The sequence below is a fragment of the Astatotilapia calliptera genome, chromosome 17, assembly GCF_900246225.1.
Source record: "Astatotilapia calliptera chromosome 17, fAstCal1.2, whole genome shotgun sequence".
NCBI lineage: Eukaryota > Metazoa > Chordata > Actinopteri > Cichliformes > Cichlidae > Astatotilapia > Astatotilapia calliptera.
This window is the reverse complement of record NC_039318.1, coordinates 36,614,189-36,620,582: the sequence shown is the minus strand read 5'-3', so window position 1 is coordinate 36,620,582 and position 6,394 is coordinate 36,614,189. Positions and strand designations below refer to the sequence as shown.

General features: G+C 43.2%; 1 protein-coding gene across 3 annotated transcripts in view; it reads left to right on the top strand.

The window, feature by feature from the left end:
* Nucleotides 1–4,538: 4,538 nt before the first annotated feature.
* Nucleotides 4,539–6,394, top strand: part of rerg (RAS-like, estrogen-regulated, growth inhibitor) — a 45,897-nt gene continuing 44,041 nt past the window's right edge. Inside the window, exon 1 of one of the 3 annotated variants that reach the window (XM_026146775.1) lies at nt 4,539–4,752. The gene's annotated coding sequence lies outside the window, so the exon portion shown is untranslated. The other 2 variants (XM_026146776.1, XM_026146777.1) reach the window with 2 other exon arrangements.

The window sequence follows — 6,394 nt, the reverse complement described above, 5'->3', positions numbered from 1 at the left end:
AACCTTTTAAGAGCAGCACTCTCTCAGTGTCTTCATTTCCGAAAAAAAGTTTCGCATTGTACCCCTGCGGTGAACAGGAAGTAGTTCAGCGTTGTATTCTTATGGCAATATTTCGCTGCATATGTGTTTGTGAGTACAATAGCCAGAAATAGTTACAACTATACCCGGTCTCCCCTGTTTCTGGCATTTGTTGCTTTCGAGCTCTTTTAAAGTAGTGGATGCAAAATGTAATGCAAACTATTTACATGTCTCTGCTGTTAAATAGTACAGCTATTTTCTCAGCAATACAATTAGTACTTGCATGGTATGGTCTCAAACACAAAGAGTGAAATGATGCAATTAACCCCATAGTCTGGGTTAGTTGTAACATGTCCTGTAACACAATGACATAAGGGTACTGACAAAATCTTAATATTTAATCATATTTATTCAACACCTTAATGCACGCACACACACACAGCTTCAGTGATCCCTTGCTCTCCTATGTAGCAGCATGGAATCACCACTCAGAGGAAGAAAATGTAGTTGTGCACCAGCATCTTCATTAGTACAGGTGTGGGGGTTTTAAAACATATTTATAGGACTTTGTTTCTGAGTGAAACAAAGTCCCAACGTGTGAGTATCAAAGTGCTGCTCTGAATATTTTCTGTTAAATATTTTGGCGGAGGTGTGGTAAATGGCTCCACTGCAGAGGAGCCATTTCAGTGACACCGGGCCTGGAGGGAGGTGTGTGTGTGTGTGTGTGTGTGTGTGTGTGTGTGTGTGTGTGGAGTCGGCCGGAAAGCTGCTCCGCAGTGGTGGTGAAAGATGGTGTGAGGACAAATCTCTGTTCACAAATCTCAAACATGAAAAGTGTTAAGTGTCGTGACTATGGTTACGATATAAAATCATAATTAATGATAAACAGAATGGCATCAACAGTCCGTTCACTCAAAAATACACAGAATATTTGAACATGCAAACAATTAAAAAAAAGGTTTAAGTAAGGCGTAAGTGCTTCTGTAATGCACGGCTGGGTTGTTGATGAACAGTGGCATGTGACTCGTGGTCTAGTTGACCACAAGTGCAGCGTCGTCACATTTCCTGATCCAACAGACTCAAGTGAATCAGTTCTCCATTTGTGTCCAGCATTATGAGAACTGTCCTCTCTCTTGTTAAAAAGAATATTTTCACAATGGTATATGTGTATTTATGCCCCTGAAGTCTTTTTTTCTGTATGTATGAATATCCAGGAACAAAAAAGAGGCACAATTACAGTAGTTCCCTTTCCCTCAACACAGAGTAAGATGAAGTTTAAGTTTTAAATCAATAAAAAAACATTAGCTGAAAACTAGATTTCGACACTAAAGCTGATTTCCGGAAGCTAATAACAACCCTCTTTAATTGTGACACAATATAAAATAATCGCCATCAAGGTGTTCTCAATAAATGCTGCCATACAGTGTGTTTGGGTCCCATAAATATGCATCACTTCTCCTTTAGTCCTCTCCAGTTTTTCTGAAACCTCTAAAAGGACCCTTACTGGATTCAGACGCCTTGGTCGGGAGTCAGACCCCCAACCTGAAGTTGCAAAGGCATGTAGTGTTGTGCTGCATGTGCTGCCAGACACTCATGGAGTGCAGGTAGTTTCTTTAGCCAGTAGGCATGAATCGTGTCAGGGTCTGGTGATGTCCTTCTTCCATATGCTGTTCGAGTATTGCTCCAACTCAAGGCTTGGAATGGATGCTGTTCTCATATTGTTCCGACACAAACCTTGTTAATCTAGATGATGTCTGAGCTGATATAGCTTCAGTTTTGTCTCTCTTGCTCATATCCCAGGAGTAGCATGTGGGACCTAGGCTGGAAAGTGTACTGGATACACATGCCCTGGCGCATTATCTTTGCCGTTCCCAGGACTACGCTCTTCTGGACAGAGATCTCTGATATCACTCCTGGGATCTGCTGGAGCCACTGGCTCAATTTGGGGGGTAGCTGCCCCGATGCTGCAGTTATCACACTAGTACTGTTGCCTTCACCATCCACATCTTCTCAAGCTCCCCCCTCAGCCCTTGATATTTCTCGGGCTTCTAGAGTTCCCTTTTGCTGATGTTGCTTTCACTGGGTATAGCTGGGTGAAAACTTTTGGGGGATTTAGATAAAGGGGAGAGAGTAATTGAAAACGTATTTATTTAGTTATTTATTTATAAGTAAATAAGGTGGAAAAACACTAAACACTCACTCAGAATATGATACATGCCATCCAAAGCCCCCAACACACATCTGCGTCATCCACGCATCTATTCCAGTAGAAGAAGCAGGAAGGGCCCAGATGGGTTTCCCATAGCTAAGGGGTGAGAGTCCCAGAGGACCAGAGGTAGTCGACCCCGCTAGAGGCTGGCTGCCCTGGTCCGAGAACAGGGTCAAAGGGCCACAGGTGCCCAAGAACCACCCGGCAGAGCCCCTCCCATCAAGGAGGTCCTAGCCACCCCAAGCAACCAAGGGAGCGGGTCAGTGACCACACCAGAACATCCAGCTCCCCCCGAAACCAGCAGCAAACTGGGACGGTGCCCCAAAAACTGCCTGTAGCCCCTCATCCCGGGCAGGGTGTGTGAAACAGGTGTAGGGATTCCCCTTTATAAACTCAGAACCTTTGTTATCACTTGTGGCCACTAGAGGCCGCTGTCCTCCCTAAGAAGGAGCTCATACAGGACTAGCTGAAGTAGCATTTTATGAAAGCAGACAGACATAATGTATCACACAAGAAAGTTTTTTTCTGTTTTTACAATGACGACCCAAACTAATAGTAAAACAGTGCTTTGGTTGTTGCAAATTAAGAGTTTTAACAAGCAGCAGTACACTGAGTCAACCCTCTGTGGGTCAATAACATCCACAGCAAAGTGAGGATAATTTCATTGCTTTCTTAATGTTCTGCTGTGGATCAAAGTGTCTGATGGACTGATGTTAGCTAACATGCGGCTGGTGTCACGGCTGGTCAGGCAGGACTTAAATGCGGGACTCAGAGCTGTGCATGTAAAGGGAGGTTTATTTACAACAACACCAAGTGAAATATATACACATATGTACATATTTAAGGGCCTTGAGGTGACTTTTGTTGTGATTTGGTGCTAAATAAATAAAATTGAATTGATGAAGGGACACGGGCTCCAGGAAATCTAGGGGAAGGTCCAGGGCAGGGGTCCACGTCCACAGTCCTCTTCACACTGTCTGTGACTCACTCGTACTCAATCCACTCCCACGCTGAAACTCACTGACACTCATCCAAGCAGGGTCCACATGAAACAGGCAGGGATCCTGAGGATCGTTAGGAAAAACCAGGAATCACGATGAGACTCGGAGATTCACAAAGAGAGCTGGAACTACACTAACGAAGGTAAGCACAACAACCCAGCAATGAACAACAGTCCGCCGTGGCTTTAAGTAGTGGCAGAGCAATCATGCAGCAGGTGAGTGATGATGAGCAGTCGTGGAGATTGAGGCAGGGACCAGGAGGAGGAATGAAGAGGGAGAGAAAACATCCAAAACAAACGGAGCTCTAGAGAGGACCGGAGGATCAGGACACCTGGTGTGGTCTTCTGCTGCTGTAGCCCATTTACTTTGTGTTGTGCACTTAGAGCTGCTCTTCTGCACACCTTGATGGTAACAAATGGTTCCTGTTGCCTCACTATTGGCTCAAAGCAGTCTGACCATTCTCCACTGACCTTTGGCATCAGGAAGGTATTTTCCCCCAGGAAAATACAGCTCACTGGATATCTCAACTTCTTTATACCATTTTCTGTAAACCACAGAGATCATTGTTCTGGAAAATCCAAGCAGAATCAGCCTGTCTGGCATCAACAGCCACGACACATTCTATCATCTTTCTTCACCATCGTGATGCTCAGTTTGACCTGAACAGGCACACATAATAAACTGGCTGCTGGATGTATGCAGCGTGACTCTACTGGACTATACAGTTTTGGTGCCATGTTCTCAGACTGTATATATTTTCTTTGTCTGCTTTCTGCTGCATATAGTTTCACGAGTATCATTTTGCTTTTCTCAGTTTAATGATTTATATTGTCTAAAGTTTTAAATAACTCCACATTTTTGTCTAAGGAGCTTGGAAAGAAAAGCATCTGGACTGTTTTAAGTTGCTTGAAACTGGCTGAACCTTCACAGACAAACTCCCCACTTTGTTTTTGTGTCTGAACACGTTTTAGTCCACTGTACATTTCTGTGGTGCTCTTTTTAAAGTCAGCCAGGGTTTAATAAAAGTGAAAAAGTGTCTGTGTTTACATGTCATAGCACATTTAAGTTGTGCGTGTCATTTGCCTAAATGCCGCCAAAACACTGGAAAAAAATCTAACATAGACGGTTTGGAAGAATATCGTTTAACGTTTTGAGATCTTTGAAATCTTTAGGGGGTTTGGCGAAATGAGAGAGGAACTGGAAAATAGTGGAATTTCCCTTTAGAATCTCGAAGCCTGTGTTATTGCTCCCCGCCACCAGAGGCCGCTGTCCCCCTCGTTGTGCTCATGCAGCGGCACGCAGCATCAGCCCGGTCAGAGGCAGCAGAGTGTCGGGAACTCCAGCAGCTCCTCTCTATATATTTCCACTGAGGCTCTGTTTTTGGGATTCATTCATCCCCGTCAGAGCTGCTGCTCGGTCCGCCCGGACAGGATCTCCTCTTCCATCCACCCGTCCATCCACCTATCCGTGTTCACCTCCCCCTCTGCCCAGAGGTGCGCAGCGTCCGCATCTGCACCTCAGAAGGTCAGACACATTATTTTCGATCATCGGACCTGTCAACTTTTTTCTTTCTTGTTTTCCTCTCTTTCCCCCCATTTCTGTCCTCTTGATTTCATCACCGGAGGAATTACTACTGAATTCAGCGGTCACCGGTGAGTCGCCCTGCCGGTGTTTTCTCGTGAGGCGAAATCCCCGCAATATAGAGGCGTGGAAGCGATCAGACTTGTGGTCAGGCCAAGAGGTCTGATATATTAGCAGCTGAGGGAATCCTTTTAAGGAAGCTCGTGTTTCCTGAGGTGAGGTTGAGTCTCATGGGGGGAAAGTCTATCCTAAGTGTTGCTGGGATTGCTTTAAATTAACCTGAACCATAGCTTAATGTAATTTAGTCTGTGGTCTTAATGACGTGTTGCAAGTTGGAAAAGTCTTGCAAGTCAGTTATTTAGGAAATTAAAATGGAGCAATGAAAGAGAAAGCCAGAATCCAGTTTTGTAATACAACCAAAAGAGTTCAGTCTTTATGAATATGCAGTTTCGTGTTACTCTCCCTTCTCCTTCTCCATTCGCATTCATGGGCAGCCCCGAGTACTGCAGAACAGGCCAAATCTTTATGGGAATTAGGGTCCTGTCGCCCAGCACTGGTGCCTGCCAAACTGGGCAGAAGAAGAGGGGCAAGGAAATGCTGAGTGGCTTTGATATACTGCTTATGCACTGAATTTCAATCAATTCAATCTGGACTGAAGGCCAGATAAGAATAATAATTAATTAATAAATAGTAATAATAATAATGAAAAATAAAATGCATGTACTCATTATATTTAAAACAGAGATAAATGTTGCTATATTGTGTTTATAATAGCTTAAATAACTGTATAATAGTCCTTTTTGTAAACAGAGCTGTGAAGCACTACAGTCTCTGCCTTCTGATGAAGCACTGTAACTGGTGCACTTACTAAAAAACACAAGTACAACCGACATACTCTCAGTTTTTGCTACTTAATATCCCTTGAACTGAACTTCCAAGTAGATTATGATTACATAAACACGTGTTAACCTATAAGAAAAAAATCACCGCAACTAGTTACAATGCACTTTAATGTTAACACTAATTCATAGATAATAGCAACATATCATTAACATATAAATTAGCATGATGTCCAGAATGGGGCCATTCTGCATGGTATCGAGTTCAATGTTAAAGTTGCTCCTAAGGAAATCTCAGAGTACACACTGACTTATTTGTTAACAGGTCAAATGAGGCCAAACTTATTTACTTTAACTTGAATTTATTTAGTAGAACATTTGTGAAGAGTTCTGCTTTTATACTGAGCCACTCCTTCTTCTATTTATGTATCAGGATGATGATCATGTGACAGATACCCGTCACCCCTGGTTGGTGTTCCAGTGTCACCATATGGTAGAAATTTTTGGAATTTTTTTGTATAATATTAAAGCCTGGTCTGGATCGTTACTGAAAATCTAGCGTCTTTTTTCGGCTTTTACTTAACTAAAAATATAATTTAAACGTTTTCTTAGAGTCAGGGCATTGCAGAAGTATTTTCCCCACTAATTTCCCTCCAGAGGCTGCGCACCATTTCACTGTATATTCTGATGACAGGCCTGCGGTTTGCCGTCTTTCTATAGCCTGTGGTGCAGCAGGTCTCCTCCCT